General features: G+C 39.2%; 1 non-coding gene across 1 annotated transcript; it reads left to right on the top strand.

Moving 5' to 3' along the window:
• The first annotated feature begins 10,095 nt into the window (after positions 1-10,095).
• Positions 10,096-10,202, top strand: LOC118485235. The gene has a single exon (XR_004875540.1). It is a non-coding gene; the product is annotated as a small nucleolar RNA R71 (small nucleolar RNA).
• Positions 10,203-16,527: the final 6,325 nt, after the last annotated feature.

The raw sequence follows: 16,527 nt of genomic DNA, 5'->3' as shown, positions 1-16,527 counted from the left end.
GCTCTCGGTTGTAAATTTGTAAAAATATAACCTTATTAATCTTAGGATTCCTAACTTAAACTTTAGACAAGTAAAAAAATGAGAATTTTTTGAAAAAAATTGGGGTGATTAGCGGTTCCAATAGAGTTTTGTGTAAGGCTTGTTTTTAGGACTTGCAAAATTTCAAGATTTTAGCATCCCCCGATACTTAAATTACACATTGTCCTCAATGTGTCCCAAAAATAAATTTTTAGGCTGATTAGATGTGTAATATAGTGTTAAAAGCAAAGATTTTATGTTACTGGCAGTCTAGACACGGCCCCGTGGGGACCGGACACGGCCCCGTGTTCAGGTGCCAGTAACGAAAATTAAAGAAAAGAAACAGAAGCCTGGACACGGGGGCGTGTCTGGTGAACACGGCCCGTGTCCAGTTACCTGAACTGGGCATTTTTCTGCAGCGGGTTCAGCATGGGGCCGTGTCGGTTGGACACGGCCCGTGTTGAACCTTCTGTATTGGAGAAATTGATGTCGGGTTGCCTTATTCTTGTGCATGGGTCCATGTTTCTCGTTTCCCTTTTCATCCTTTACCACCATGAGTGTGTTTTATTCCTAAAATTTAAAACTAAAAGATTAAACTAAACTAAGGATAGTTCCGCGGAATGCCTCCGTGGTGCGCCACGTTTATAAGGGTCCTTGGCTAGACCCAATGTGAGGTTATATATTTTCTGAGTGAGATGTTTCGCATCCCATGTTACACCGTCGGAGAGCAGCATCCAAACTCGAATCAATAACCTTCATGTAGTTGACCGGGTCGTCGTCCTCTATTCTCTTCCCAACCCCGAATTTTACTTCATCATCCCCGTACCTTAGGGTGAGCATTCCGTCATTCATGTCTACCACTGCTTGTGCGGTGGCGAGAAATGGTCTCCCTAGTATGAGGGGGACTTCGGCGTCTTCTTCCATATCGAGTATGACAAAATCGGTCGGATAGACAAATTTGTTTACTTTTACTAGGACATTTTCGATGACACCTTGCGGGAATTTGACGGATCGATCAGCAAGTTGTATGCTCATTTTTGTAGGACTCGTTGTTCCTAGGCCGAGTCTTTTAAACATTGATGAAGGCATGAGGTTAATGCTAGCCCCAAGGTCGGCTAGTGCATTACGAACGGGGGAGTCCCCGATCGAGCAGGGAATCGTGAAGCTTCCAGGATCGATTCTCTTTTGGGGAAGCTTGTTGAGTACGAGGGTAGAGCATTCTTCGCCTAAGTTAACTAATTGCAAAGTTTCAATTTTCTTTTTATGAGTGAGGAAGTCCCTCATGAACTTAGAGTATTTGGGCATTTGGGTTAGGACATCAATAAAAGGAATATTGACATGCAATTGTTTTAATAGACTTTCGAATTTTGCGAATTGCTCATTGGTCTTTTGACGAATTGTTAGGATCTGGGGCAGTCATGATTGTGTTTGTTTGCATAAAGCGAATACTAAGTGCAGCGGAAATGAGTAGCAAACTTTGTAAACACAATCAAAGGAAAGTATAGATTGATAAACAATTGCTTTTCATTGAGTCAAAAGATTTACATAAAAGCAAAAGATTACAATGCAAGCTTACAATCTAAACTCCCCCTCAGCCTAGCCTGATACACCAGAGTTGGTTGCACAAGATGAAAGGATTGAATTGAGGAGAAGAACTCACTCAAAACGATCAAGTATAACAGTACAGAATACTGTCATATTTATAGGCAAACCAAACTACTGATGAGCTTCAGCTGACGTCACCATGATAGTGACATCTAACGATCTAACAAACTATAAACACTGTTCTATACAAACTACTAACATGTAACATCTGATAATTAGTAAAAAAACAAAACTCAGGACAACTACTTCTTCACGTTCCACTGTTGTAGCCTGAGCACAGATGTTGAATCTTCAGTGCATTCTTCAAAGGTGATCAGTCTTTGAGAGAGCAGTGCTTCAGTCTTCAGCAGTACTTAGGAAACAGTAGTAGATAGAGCATCAGTGTTTGTCTTCAGCAGTCGTTGGATAATCATCAGAGTTTGGTTTATCAGTTGTTGTAGTTGAGCAGCACTTAAGATCCATCAGCTGTTAGATAACCACTGTCAAGGGGAGAGTTTAGAGTAAACTTCTGCTTATTGTGAATCCATTGTTGTGATCAGGTTTTGGCTTTACATTATCTGTTCCTCTGATAGGGTTCAATCCCAACAATCTCCCCCTGGAACAGATAATGCCTAAACCTGTCTTTATTCAGGATCTTTATTCTTCATCAGACGTTCCTTAGCTTTTCTTTTAAATTCTTCTTCAAATTCTTTGGAACTTGTATCATCCTCATCCCTGCACAGTGAGAGCTCAAGGAGATCTTGTAGATCTTCAACACTTAGGCCTAGTGCTTGATTCCTTGATATATGTCTCACTTCTCCATTGGTTCTGATCAGAGTCAATACATGGGTCTTTTGATCAGAGAGCCACTTTAGTATTTTAAAACCAAATGGGTTTCTTGGGAGAGGTTTATTTACTGATGAACTTGAAATGCTTGGCCTGGAAAAGAAGTGCAGAGCAGTATCATGAGCTTCAGACACTCATATGAATGCTTGTTCAATAATCTTATTGGCTGCAGCTATGTCTGCTTCAACTTCTTTGTCAATCAGCTCACTGTTTGTGGCGCTTGCTGATGACTTTTGGCTTACTACTTTGACCTTTTTGGCAAGGGCTTGTAGTTTTGCCAATCTTTCTTTATCTGAAGCTATTTTCTTCATAGCTTCTTCTATCTGTTTAGCTTCTTTGTTCTTTTCTACTCCAGCAGATAGCATTTCTTTCTTTTCTTTTCTCAATTTTGTGACAAAATCTTCTGCTGTGCTAATCTGTGTTTCAAAAATTTTGACTTACTCCTGCAGCTTTTTGTAGTCAGACTTTTTGGGAGGGTTAGAGGCTTTCAACCTCTGCTTCTCAAGCCTTTCATAAGCTTCATCAATTTGCTGCTTTGACCATTTTGCTATGGCCTCCGCAGTATCCACCTTTCCATCCACCAACTCCTGCTTCTTTCTTTTATGCTCGGAAATAAGATCAGCTATGAATTTGTTGTATTTATTCCAATTTGGAGCTGTCTTTTTCTTTCGTGGATCAAGTTTAATCTTTTCAATTCTGTCAGCTTCAAGCTTCAATGCAATGATTGGCCAGTCTTTGAACTCTGTTTCTTCAGCAGAATAGAACTTTTCTTTCATTATGTATGCAAGATATTCCTTTCTTAATTCATTTCATTGTTCTGCTTCAGGAAATAAACTTGACACCTCTTTGTTCAATTCACTTGCATATTCTGCTATTTGTTTGACCTTGTTGAGCAGGAATTCCCTTCTTTCCAGAATGGCTTCATCGCCTTGATCCTTGCATTCAACTTTGGCTCTTATCCTTGCTTGTCTTGCTTTTGTTTCAAGATATTCATTCATGTTTTCTGGAATTATGAAACCTATGAGAGAAGGAAATTTCCTTTTTGTAAGATCATCTATGGTGTAAAACTGCTTCATCTCATTTTTCATAGCTTCTAATTCCAATGGATACTTAGCCGCAACAGGATCATACTTTTCATCAGCAGCCTGTGCTGTTTCTCTTTTTCTTTTGAGAAGCTTTGTAGGTTGTGGTGTTGGAGTGATGAGATCAGTGGTGGATTTTTGACCAACAGTGGTTGAAACAACTGGTGTTTCATCCACTGTTGTCATTACAACTGCTGATATGTCAGCAGATGTCTTCTGCTTTTGAGCAGGGGATGGTGGTGATGGTGGTGGTGAATCATCATCAGGAATGAAAACCCTTCTCCTTTTTAATGTAGGAGAGGCTGATGATGTTTTGGGTGGATCAGTGGTTTGAGATTTGATGGTAGTGGTTTGTGATTGTGATTGACTAACAGTGGTTGAAACAACTGGTGTTTCAATCACCGTTGTCATTACAGCAGATGTTGTAACATCTGCTGTCTTCTGCTTTATGGCAGGAGGCAGTGGTGGTATGATTTTAGATGATGATGGTTTAGTGGTTATTGGTTTTGATGAAGGTTTTTGTACTGTGGACACAGGTGGTGGTGGTGGAACAGTAGTTGTGGTGGTGTGTGTTGGTGATGTGTGTGTTGATGATATGGCAACTGTTTGGCTACAGACAGTAGTTTTTGTAACTGCTGTTGTATCAGCTGTTTGAGTTGAAGTTTTTGTGGTTTTGGGTTTCTCTGGTTCAATGTACAACCCATCTTCTATACCTTTCTTTTTTCAGCTTGATTTTCTCCCCCTTTTTGGCATTATCTGCCAGGGGTGTATCCATGAAGAAAATGGTAGATGGACCTTTCTCACTTTGAGCATTCTGTTGTATGCTAGCCTTTATAGCCTTGATATCAGCTTGAGTGTCCTTGAACCTAGATTCCACCATGTTGGTCAGCATTTGTACTTGATTTGCATGCTTTTTAGCAGCCATTTGTTGCTGTTTTTCAAGCATGGGCTGAAAGATATTCCAAAGTTCATTTGCAGCAATTGCTTGTGGAGCAGGTGCTTGAGCAGGAGGGGCAGATGATTGGGCTTTTTGAGCTTCTAACAGCTGCTGCACCATATCTTTTATCTCTGTAACTGAAGATTCCAGATTTTCAACTCTGGCCGTCAATTCGTTGTATTTTGAATCATCACCTGAATTAACACGATCATCTGAATCCCCACCAGCAGTGGTTGTATCAATGTGTGACTTAGGAACTGTGGCCCAAAAGTCATCCATTGATGCCCCTTTTTCTTGGTACTGGGGACTTCCTTCTTCAGCACTCGATAATCCTTTGATGTTACCAGCAGTTAAAGATAACTCACTGTTGGTTACCGATGTTGCCATGGAAGAAATTGCCTTCAAGGGAGTCTTAGTAATGTAACAACTGTCCAACTGAAGATCTGTTGATCCATCAGTTGTAGTTGCTGCTCCACTTGAACTACCACCGAGAGTTACTTGTAACTCAGGGGGTGTAACCTCCTCAGCTGTTGCTGGGTTAGCAGAGGCATGAGCATCAGACCCAGTCACTTGTGGAGGTATACTCTCAGTAATAGGTGATAGAGAAGAACTGGTTTGTGTCTGTGCCATATCAACTGCATGCAACAGGGTTATTATTGATTGTGGCAATATGATTGGTGAGGGTATGGGTGTTGAAAGAGACATGTCCTTGGGATCAGGACTGTGGAAGATGGATCCGAGTGGATACAGAGCTTCATAATTTGGTGTCCCTGTGCTTACAACCTGATCCTTTTGTGAGGATGCAGGAGGAGTTTTAGGTTGAGGTTGAGATCTTTCTTCCAACTGCTGTGAGGAAGTAGCAGCAGTGGTTTCTTGTGACTTTTGTATCATCACTGGCATTGACTCTGGGATCTCATCTTCCAGAGTTGCCTTTGGTGTGGGTTTGGTGGGTTTTCTGGATGTTTTTCTTTTGGTCTTTTTGGTGGCAGGTGTTGGTTTCAAAGCAGTGGGTGTGCTACTTTGATCACCTGGAGCAGTGGGCTCAGCAGTGGTTGCTTGAGGTTCAGTAGTAGTTTCTAGAACCAGCTCTGCCTCCTTTGTTTTTAATTTTATTGGTGCCATCATTCTTGAAAATGTTTCAATTGTTAAACAGTTTATTTTGAATGAGACACCTTGTTTGGGCAATTCTGCATCTTTCTCTACAAATTTTTGTTCAAAATAGTAGCTTAGAAATCTTCGAAAGAGCAGAAATGCTTTATTATCAACGTTCTTTACCAAATCATCAAATATTTCCTGGGAGTAGTTATAGTTTTTATCGTTTAAAATTGCATACCCCAGGCATTGGATTTTTGTTGGTATCTCATTAAAAGACGTTGTTTTATTAGAAACACACATGAGCAGTGTGTGGAATAAAAATCTGGGTGCAGAAGGGAAGTAATCCTTTTGTAGGGTATCCCTATTTGGTTGTTCTGCATAGCCCCTGTTCATGAAATCCTTTACCAACTCGTCTTTAGTAAATGAGGTTTTTCCTTTCAAATCATCGAGTTTAAAGGTTCCAGAGATGGATTTTGGTGAGATTTGTACATTCTTACCCTGTATCAAGGAGTTGATGGCAGCGATGATATCTCCTTGTTTTTCAAGGGTGGCATTTTTCCAGAACTCTCTCTGGGTATCAAGGTAAATAGGAGCGTCTGCTGTTATCAAATTTTTGTACTTTGATGCAGAAAGGATGTCAAGGATGGAGTCGAAAGTGTGGTTATCGGTAGGTTTTGTGAGAATACCTACATAGTTGTGTGGAGCTTTGTAACGAATCTTCGTGATTACAGCAGCCATTTGAGTGGCCTCTGCTGTTGTGGAAGAAGATGATGGTTTTGATTTTGGTTTTGCAGATGGCTTCGATTTTGGTTTCGTCATTTTTTTGAAGAAGATCGAAAAGGATTTTTGGAGTTATGAGAGGGAATCTGCTTTGTGAAGAGAATGTTTGGAATTCAATTCGACAGTGTAATCCTCTGTTTGGATTTAATCAGGGTTTTATTTAGGGAAAAAGTGATTGCTGATGTGGCAGCGGTTATTTTGATCTGAAGGCTAAAAACTGACCACGTGTCAAACATCTGATGGAATGGAAAATGATGGAAGACAGTTGTTTTAACAACTACTGATGGATCAAGCATCAGTAGTTACAACGATAATAAAATGAAACAATGGATGTATCAGTGGAAGAAACAATGATTTTAAACATCAGTGTTTTTGAAGAACAAAGGTTTACCCTTAGCAGTGGACAGATTTTAGAGAACAGATGTTGAGGCACAACAGCATTTTAGATACAGCAGTGGATAAAACCAATGAGGATCATATGTTTAACAACTGTTTGTGCAGCAGTGTTTTGACTTTTGACAAATACTTTTAGCACCTGTTTGTTCAGATGTAGAAAATGATTTGTTCTTGTAAAAGCACAATCTCTTGTCTAGCATCTGTTGAGTACAAGAAATGTTATTCTTAACAATACACATTTTAGATGTATAATATCAAGATTAAATTGTCAGCAGTGATCTTCAGAAATTTTGTTCAAGGTTTTGCCATCTGTCTATTTTTCAGACAGTGGTTTAGCATCCCAGATGATGAGTCCTTTTTACTACTAAACAACTCATTTTGCTTCTAATTACTTGAACTAGAACATGAGTGTCTCTGTAGTTCAGAATTAATTTGCAATCAATTTTTTTAATCTATTACTACCAAACTTGAGCTTAACATGACCTTGATATGTGTGTCATTTCCTTTTGACCAGTTTTAGGGATAGTAATTACACACAAAAATAAGGTAATTACATCCAGACCAGAGATGAATCTTTTACTATAAAAAATGAGTAAAAGATCATAATATATTTAAAAAAAATAAAATACATCTGGTGTTTATTTTAGAGGAAAACACCTTAACAAAAATCAAAGGAAGTTTTGAAAATAATCAAAAGGATCCGACAATTTTCCAGTAAATTCAAGATCATATTATTCTCAAGTTATTTTGACCATTGTTTGGGTCATTTTCTTGTCAATTGATTGAAAGTTTCTTTTAAGCATAATCACTGGAGATGCCATTGCTACCAGAACAATTTCTGCATTGATGAATGCACACAGTTGCATGATGACCACTGATGATCTAATTTTAACCTTAACAGTGTTTTATGCTTATACTCTTTTCTTTTGATTTCAAAAGTTTTGAGATAGCCACACTTTGAGATTTGCTCATTTTCTTTTTCCCGTTTTACCCTTTTTATTCATGTGTTCAGAAATACTCACTAGGAGATTATATTTTGAACATACTTTGTCCATAATCACTTTGAAGCAATGTTTTGAGAGATCTGACCATATTCGATCATGTTTTATTACAGATCTCACATTACCTATGATTAGGACAGTTTTGACACCTTATTTTCTCAATGTTTTTTAGACAAAGTCGATTGGTCCTTTTGAAGATACTCAACCTGCCTTTGAGCACATGAGAGATTTTGACTAAAGTTTTATTCCCTCTTTTCTATGTCAGCAGTATTCTAGTGTTTTAGATGAACACAAATTTTGCTGAACTGAGGTCCATACTTTAGTGTTTATTGAAAACATCACAAATATCAAAACAACAATTGAAATCAATTTTTGAAACCATCGAATGATCCCATAGTTTATCAGATATTTTACAGATCTGAAAACTATGAGTGACATATGCATGAAAACACTTGTTGTGTGAGATTTGTGTGTCATATGACATCTTGGTTAATTTACAGAGTTTTTGAATAACCATTTTGACCATGATTCACTCGTTACTTTGTTTTTCAACTGAATACAACCAATCCTTTAGTATCAGTGACTTTTGAGCTGAACTGTTATGTCAAATTGATTGTTAGATCGAATTTGACTGTCCAAGCTCTGATACCAATTGTTAGGATCTGGGGCCGTCATGATTGTGTTTGTTTGCATAACGCGAATACTAAGTGCAGCGGAAATGAGTAGCAAACTTTGTAAACACAATCAAAGGAAAGTATAGATTGATAAACAATTGCTTTTCATTGAGTCAAAAGATTTACATAAAAGCAAAAGATTACAATGCAAGCTTACAATCTAAACTCCCCCTCAGCCTGATACACCAGAGCTGGTTGCACAAGATGAAAGGATTGAATTGAGGAGAAGAACTCACTCAAAACGATCAAGTATAACAGTACAGAATACTGTCATATTTATAGGCAAACCAAACTACTGATGAGCTTCAGCTGACGTCACCATGATAGTGACATCTAACGATCTAACAACTATAAACACTGTTCTATACAAACTACTGACATGTAACATCTAATAATTAGTAAAAAAGCAAAAATCAGGACAACTACTGCTTCATGTTCCACTGTTGTAGCCTGAGCACAGATGTTGAATCTTCAGTGCATTCTTCAAAGGTGATCAGTCTTTGAGAGAGCAGTGCTTGAGTCTTCAGCAGTACTTAGGAAACAGCAGTAGATAGAGCATCAGTGTTTGTCTTCAGCAGTCGTTGGATAATCATCAGAGTTTGGTTTATCAGTTGTTGTAGTTGAGCAGCACTTAAGATCCATCAGCTGTTAGATAACCACTGTCAAGGGGAGAGTTTAGAGTAAACTTCTGCTTATTGTGAATCCATTGTTGTGATCAGGTTTTGGCTTTACATTATCTGTTCCTCTGATAGGGTCCAATCCCAACACGAATTAACCTACCGGGGTACGGAACTCGTGGAGCCTTGGTAGGCTCTGATGATGGAGGGGAGTTCTTCTCCTGTAGAGGCGGGGGTATAGTCTCTTCTGTCGGCGGTGGTGCTTCCACAGGCCCCACGGTGCGGTTTCGTAATGTGATGAGATGAACTTGCGCTTTTGGGTTTGTTTCGGTATTGCTTGGTAACGCACCTTGTGGTCTCTCGGAAAAATTTTGAGCTAGTTGATTTAATTGTTTTTCTATGTTTTGAATACTAGCTTGTTGGTTTCTAAAATTTGATTCTAATTGTAGAAACCTTTCCGAGTTTTTCTTTTCAGTGTCGGAGATGAGGCGAGATACAGTATCTTCAAGCCTTTCTCGTCCACCTTGTTGTTGAGTGAAATTTTGTGACTCATTTCTTGGTTGTTGAAAGTTTGTTCATTGGGTTTGTTGGTTACTACTATTGCCGGGCTCTCTCCAACCAAGGTTAGGGTGGTTTCGCCATCCTTGGTTGTAAGTGCCCGTTGGAGGACCCGACGGCCTAGGTCTATTTTCAATGTAGCTTACCGACTCTTGTTGATCGTCTGTTTCTTTCATACAACTCCAATTTTCATGTGGCCCACCACACCCTTCACAAGCCATAACCGAGACTGTTTTTGTCATTTCCAATTTTTTTATTTTTGAAGAAAGAGCCTCGATTTGGGCTTGTAAAGAAGTGCTTTCATCAACCTTATGGGCGCCCGGGGCAATAGATTTATTGCCTCGGGGAGTGTGCCACTGAAAATTGGTTTGAGCAATTTCCTCAATTTGGTTATATATTTCATGTGGGCGGCGATTACCTAAAAGTCCCCCGGAGCTAGAATCAAGTGTCTGCCTTGTGTGTGGCAACAACCCATTATAGAAAGTGGATACTTGTTTCCATATCGCAAGGCCGTGATGTGGACACTTTCGCAATAGCTCCTTGAACCTTTCCCAAGTTTCATATAAGGATTCCCCGTCCTCTTGTGAATATGTATTAATTTCAGTCATTAATTTAGCCATTTTAGCGGGAGGGAAATACTTATATAGAAATTTTTGGGCTAGTTCATCCCAGGTGTTTACCGATCCAGCTGGGAGGGCGTTGAGCCAAGCTTTTGCTCGGTCTTTATTTGAGAAAGGAAACATTCGAAGGCGGATGGCGTCATTTGATGCTCCATTGATCCGAAAGGTATCACATATTTCTAAGAAATTAGTAATATGTAGATGGGGATCCTCGTCTGCAAGCCCATGGAAGGTTGCGGAGTTTTGGAGCATTTGTATCAAATGCGGCCGAAGTTCGAAGTTATTGGCTTCAACATTCGGTGCGTTGATAGCGGCGCCTAGGTTACCTACGGTGGGTCGTAGATAATCCATGAGGGTACGTTGGTCCGCCATTGGAAGTGGATTCCCCGAAACTTTCTCTTGGTTCTTGGCTTTTAGTCTCTTTCTGAGAAAGCGTTCGGGTTCTTCTAGAGGTTCTTTTATGTCCTTATTAGAACTGGAGCTCATACACTACGTAGGGGTGACGTCTGGTTCCAAGTCCTGCAATAAAAACAGAAAAGAATGATGGTCAGAAGGTTCACCACGGCCCCGTGCTCAGTGAACACGGCCCGTGGTCGGAGTTACAGTGATTGTTTTCCAGATCCCAGTTACTGGAGAGTTGGACACGGCCCCGTGTTGCACCGACACGGCCCCGTGGTCAGCCTTCTGTAACTTGGAAAACTAAAAACTGCCAGTAACAACACGCTGGGCACGGCCCGTGTCCGACCAGGCACGGCCCGTGCTGAGCTCTGCAGAAGCTAAAAAACTTAGAAAATCCTAAAAACTAAAAAGAAGAATAAAAAGATGATTAGGCCGTTGATTCCTAACTTTCTTAAAATCCTTGTGTCCCTGGCAACGGCGCCAAAAACTTGATGCGTGTGTAGTGTAACATAATTTAGATGTATATTTTAAGCCCTTTTTACCCTTTTAGCCAAGTTTTAAATTTATAAAACACGATATTTACTAACACTAAACACACATATGGGCAAGTGCACCCATCGTGGACGTAGTATAGTGTTGGTAAGATACCGAGGTCGTCCAAGGACACAAGAGCTTTTAGTACCGGTTTATCCTCAACGTCTAATGAAATTAAAATGTTAGAAAAGGTTTTCATTTTAAACTAAGAAAATAAAAACTAACAAAATGCTGAAAAATAAAAATAAAATAAAAACAAATAGACAAGATGAATCACTTAGATCCGACTCGTGTATTAGTATAACCTTTGATTATTTTCGCACTTTTGCACTTGTTTAAGAGATTATCTTAGTTATTGTAGTAGGCCCCTCTTTTGAAGGCGACGTTACCCTCAACCCAGTAGTTTGAGTCAGCAAGGATACAATCCTAAAAGGTTGGATTATTGGAAGATAATGAATTAAGTTATTAATGCAAATTATGGTAGGCCCCGCTTTTGGCGGTGACGTTACCCTCGACTAAGTAGTCTGAGTCAGCAGGGACACAGTCCTAAATAGCCGGGTTATAGTATTAATAGTAGTTAACTTATGAGGGGGTCAAAGAGTTTGGATCCCCGCCATCCAATCCCTATGGGCATTGAAGGAGATCCTACTAAATTTGACCCAGGTCCCTTGCAGGACCTCTAAACGCTGAACAAGGGCAAGACCCTTACCAAACCGTTCCCTTAACCCCCGACCAGGTAGCCAACATACCTCCATATAGACCATGGAGATATGAATGGTGAAAATCTTTTATTTTATATAGACAGTAAAATAATGCCAAGACACCACGGACAACCGATAAGGAAAGATCACCTTCAACATAAGCAACTAGTTATTAAAGTCATTAATACAAAACCAAATAAAAAGTGCAAAAGATTAAAAATAAAAAGTATTATACTAAACACTTGTCTTCACCAAGTGATGTAAGAGACTTAGGCAAACATGGCCTTGATTGTCAAGAACTCTTACGATCAATCTTGGATCCCGAGACGACTCACACACTCTATGATGGACAATGGATGATGGTGGTGGATGATGGTGGTGGATGATGGTGTTGTGATGGTGGTGGGTGGTGGATGAAGTGTGAGAGAGGTGGTGTGCCAAGGGATGAGTTGCAATGAAACCAAGCACTCCTATTTATAGGCTGAACAGAAGGCTGGGCACGGCCCCGTGTCCGCTGGACACGCCCCCGTGCCTGTCTGACACTCTCTCTCTTCATTAATTGTAATTCGCAATAACAATTAATGCGCCTGCTGTACTTTCACCACGCCCCCATGTCCGCTGGACACGGCCCCGTGGTGGGCAATAGAAGCTTCTATAGGTTTGTCTTTTCTGCTGCTTCTTGGGCATGGCCCCGTGCTGGCTGAGCACGGGGCGTGTTCAGTCTTCTGTCTTCTCTATTTTGCTTGGGAGAATGCTGTTGAGGGGTCGGGCAATCCACTTATGTTCTTTTTCTTGTATTTATGTTAGATTTAGCTGTCTTTTTGCTTTTTTTGTGAATTTGAGCTCATTTAATCCTGAAAATACAAAAGGAAGACAAAAGCACTCTTTTTCCAACATTAGTACTTAAAAAGGGTTAGTTTTATGCCATATTTGATGTATTTTATATGTTGCATTTTACACACATCATGATGCAACGTGACAAGGTCATTGCTGTGACACCTGTGTCACTTCAACCATCAAACAAATTCCAAAACAATGAAATATTGTATCTCATACTTGGGATTCGTAAAAATATGTGTATCATTTGCACACATCAACTCTTGTTCGATTTTAAACTTTAAATCGCTCTCTGGAAGGTTATACGCGCTCTGATGCGTAAAAATAACCAGTTTAATCCAACGAACACTCTGGAATAGTGACATAGGCTTAACATACCTTAAATAACTTTTACATAACTTAGAAATAAGTTTTGAAGGCTTTGGTATGGCAAAAACAAGTTAATTCGCTTATAGGGACTAAACTTGACAAACTGCGAAAGTATGCCAATTTGAACTGTAACAAACATTCCGGAACATGTCCATAAGTTAAACATACCATAAATATCCTTTACATAGCTTAGAAATAGGCTTTGAGGGGTTTGGTATGCTAAAACAAACTTTTGGATCATTCAGGGGCTAAAAGTGTCAAAAAGTGCACAAGTTTGCACTTTCGCGCATAACTTACGTTCTGAATACATCCGGACATCCAAAAATTTATGTAAGCATCCTTATATTATGCCTTAGTGTATGGCATGAGAAAAATCCATTCGTCGCGCAATTTGGATCGTCTTTCGCGCTTATGCGCATTCCGTCGTAATTAACCGAACATCGCGACCGTACGGCCAAATGAACCGACATCCGAGATATTTTTGAGCACATTTTAAGTTCCCTATACTTTAACATCATTTTAGAGCTTTGAAATGGGGTTAACGGGGCTTAAACGTGTCAAAAATGCATCAAATACCAAGTTTTGGAGCTGCAGGGACCAAAACTGTAAATCTCCCAAACTAAGGGATTATGGACCGTAAGCCAAAACCCATACGGTTCGTAAGGGGTCCCCAGTACAGCAGATTCATTGAATCCACTTGCAGTTGGCCTTTCGTTCGTTCAAGGGGCAATGTCCTTTCACCCAATCAAGGGCCAAGGGCCATTTTCAGTAACCACAACATTGTGACAAGTGTATGGACGAGATCATGGCACGATATTCGATAAACGATCCTAACGGCTTTGCCTTTCCTATAAATACCCCCCCCCCTTGTTGCTAAAAACTCACACAATCTGATCAAAATGCTCTAAGTTGATGCCGTTGCTTCATACCTGAGCTCTTTGATCCAAATTAGCATTCGGGGACCCTCCGTAAGTCTTCTTTCGTTCTTTTATTCGCTTTTCGAGTCTGAAAGTCAACGTTTTGTTGACTTTCTGCATTGACCAGCCTATGGTCAACCCGAAGTTCATGGAACTTCATAACGTGAGTGTGATCACGATGGTTATAGTCCGTAGTGACTATACCTACTGATTACCACGTTATCTAGGCTCAGTGACGAGTCGTAGTTTCGGCCAAAATGTGCATTCTTGCATATTTTGTAACCAAACTACTCGTGAGCATCAAAGCCGTTTGTTTTGATGCCAAACCTGTTTTCTAATCTTAGTTAAGCATGTTCTAACATGCTTAGCTCGTCACTTTTAGTTTAGTGCTTATATAGGGTCGTAAGGTAAGCGATCTAAACTATCGCTTATACTTTCGAACCCGGCCCATTTGGTCGATCATTAGGATCCGACCAAACACATTAGGTGACCATATCTATAACCTTCCGAGGTTATACCTTGTGGTCACGATGTTAGGCGTTCCAGACGCGTTCTACGCGAACGACGCGTAAGGTAGCATAAGCTACCTAAACGGGTCGTGATGGGTCGCAAGCACTTAGGTTAAGTTTCATTTTAGTATGTTTGCTTTGTTAAACCATATTACACGAGTCTCCATACTCGTTTGGTTTACGAACCCGCATACTATCCGATCCTTCCGATTTGGTCCAATATAATAACATAGCTACCTATTAGGTGCCGTCTGATATTCCGTAATCTCTAGCATTGTTTGGTTATCATACAAGAACTTCTAAGCAATCTCAGGTGAGTAAATAGTTCCCCTCTTTTACTGTTCTAAACTGTTTTGGGGTGAAGCATGTGTACCTATCTGTTATCTTCATGATTTTAAAGTATAATTGATTATACATGTTAGTATTTATCTTTTGACAAACTAAATGACTATCTATGGTTTAAACACTGATTTCTCAAAGATTACAAAAGTAATTGTTGGAATAGTACTTATTTTGTTCACCAGACCGATTGGTAGTATGATATAGCGCTATAGGACTAGACACCCCATTCCTGTTGTCATGGAATGTCTGAAACCAATTTGTTTCTCCATCCAAATAGGGATTTCGTTTGTGGTATCCTTATAGTCTCAAAGGTGTAGTTTGATGCACTAGGTCTGAATGAATTCTTAAATCGCACCTTTAAAGTATATTTAGATATACTCCCAAAAAGTATAAGTTTGATATACTCTCATGTGTTGTATTGTACAGAACCAACCTATGCATTTTATCAACAAACCAAAACATATTTTTAATATGTTATTTACAAATCCAAAGTATACTGTTAATATGCTACTATAAGGTTATTCGTTAACCTTACATTATTTTACAAAGCATAACTTTTGATTTATTCAAACACCTTGTTTCGTACAATTTTTACTTGTGGTTTAAGAAATCTCATTTCACTTACCATACATAACTTTTGTTTATACATTACATGGTTTACATTTAACTTGAGTTATACAATAACCTTGGACTATTGGTTTAAACATGAACATTCTATATTGGTGGTTTGGTTTGCGTAAGTGACTTAAGTAACGAGGCGGGTGTAATATGATACAAGCATGGTGGATACGCCGCTGGTAGTTCCTATATATAAGTGTTTGTTTGGTATAACATATCGTAGCGTTATTTGAATCATTTCAATTTAGGTCATATAACATTTTATACAAATAACACACTTTTCACAAGACAATGATTTACAAACGACTTATCTTATACAAACTCATTTTACATGGTTATCCATTTAATCACACAGTGTTCTCTTATTTTTACATATCATCTGATTTTACCATTTTTTTTAAATGATTTACAAGACAAAGCAAATTACAAGGTTCATGACTGACTGTTGTTAAACGTTTTCTTTAAACTCAAGTCATGAATCCCATTTTCACAAAACCTATGTATCTCACAGGCATTTTTATGCTGACGTACCTATTTTTACACATGTTTCAGGTGCCGTCTTGAGATGATTGTTGATATATGCTACATTTAGGAGGGACTCGTGCCTTAGCAACTTTAAAACTTGGAAGATCATAGTTGTACTTATTTGATTGTATTAGAACAATGAGTCCATTTAATCAATAAAACAATATTTCAATTTCCATGTGTTATGAAACAATGATTCTGTTACAACACTCCCCGACGTTTCCGCCACGTTTTGTTGTTCCACGTGGTCGGGGTGTGACAGAAAAGTTGGTATCAGAGCCAATGGTTATAGGGAATTAGGTTATTAGTAATGCTTTGACCTAGTCTATAACCTTCGTAGGACCCTAACGCGAGTTCACTTGTGTTTAGTTATAAAACAATACCGTCACCTATCCTTAGGCGACGACCACAACAAGAACATAAATTTCAAAACCGCTTTGAAAACTAATCATCTGTTCTAGGATGATTGATTACTAGGTTTTGAACCCTCTGTTATAAGGTTTTGAACCCCTTTGAATTTTCAAAATCCCGTCAAAGTTGGTCTAAATAATGTGAACACATGCAAACT

Source organism: Helianthus annuus, chromosome 12 (genome assembly GCF_002127325.2).
Source record: "Helianthus annuus cultivar XRQ/B chromosome 12, HanXRQr2.0-SUNRISE, whole genome shotgun sequence".
Classification (NCBI taxonomy): domain Eukaryota; kingdom Viridiplantae; phylum Streptophyta; class Magnoliopsida; order Asterales; family Asteraceae; genus Helianthus; species Helianthus annuus.
Note: the sequence above shows the minus strand (reverse complement) of the source record. Positions and strands in the feature narration are given on the sequence as shown.